This window comes from Octopus bimaculoides, chromosome 4, assembly GCF_001194135.2.
Source record: "Octopus bimaculoides isolate UCB-OBI-ISO-001 chromosome 4, ASM119413v2, whole genome shotgun sequence".
NCBI classification, from domain to species: Eukaryota; Metazoa; Mollusca; class Cephalopoda; order Octopoda; family Octopodidae; genus Octopus; species Octopus bimaculoides.
This window is the reverse complement of record NC_068984.1, coordinates 63,293,045-63,294,413: the sequence shown is the minus strand read 5'-3', so window position 1 is coordinate 63,294,413 and position 1,369 is coordinate 63,293,045.

Genomic DNA, 1,369 nt, shown 5'->3' with positions numbered 1-1,369 from the left:
TTAATTTATCGACCTCGAACGGATGAAAGGTAAAGTCGACATTTGCAGAATTGGAACTCAGTACGTAGCGACGGGTGATATACCGCTAAGCATTTTGTCCAGCGTGCTAACGACTCTGCCAGCTCACGCACTTAATAATAATAATAATAATAATAATAATAATAATAATAATAATAATAATAATAATAATAATAATGATAATAATAATAATAACGATTTCATTTATTTACCACCCGAGCGAAGGATGAAGGGGATAATACAAAGATAGACATAAAGTGCTGGGGTTTACATAGAATGAAATGATAAAATAATTATAAAAAAGTAAAATGATTAAAACGTGTAAATATACACTGAATACAATAAAAAGGAAGGGACAAAAACTGTATACAAAGGTTAAAAATAATTTATATATAATAGGCGCGTATTTTTTTAGCATTTCTATAACCTTATGGAATGTACGGTATCCTTTAGAAAGGTATAATATCATATATCTATGCATTTCATATCAATACAATATGTACTATTTCTCCGAATATATTGCGTCGTTGCATTAAATTTGACGTCTGCAATATTCGCTTTAAGAAATGGTAAGAACTTAATGATCCCGATCCAAGAAAATATTTCAAATTCCACTTTGAGGTGAATTCAGTTCACTGATGCTGCTTGTGTTACGAAGAAATGCATAAATATAAAACGCAAACTTCATACATTTCTCTTGCAAAATCTCTGACTTTATGCCCTTCAAAAAGGAAGGAAAAAAAAAACGAATATTCCATAACATACATTCGATATGATGATAGAAAAGCAAAAGAAATACAGGCATATTTTTGTCATCATTCATCATCATCATCATCACCAACACAACCACTAACGCCACTACCACCACCATCACCATCATCGTCATCATCATCGTCATCATCATCATCATCATCATCATCATTATTATGAAGAATGAGGCAGAAAATAGTATGTAGCTTGGTTTGTTATCTTTGACGCAGTACATCTTTCTAATCTCAGTCGATTTCTCCCGCAGGTTATAGAGTAAAATACTATAGGAATATTATCAAAATATATCCTAAACAGATGATGGAAATGAAGTTGTCAGAACTGCCTAGAAGGCTTCCACAAAAGAATGCAATATATGAATATATGTATTTGTTTACGCATTTATTTAATGATATTTTTCCATGATTTGCTTAAATTTCTTTTATTGTGAAGAAGCATAATATTACGTGACGACAAGAACAACAGTAAAATCAGAATCAATGTGACATTTCAGCTTTCATTAATACCTCTGTGAATTTGCTTAAATCATTACCATACTTCTATGTTATATATATGTATGTATATATATATATATATATATATA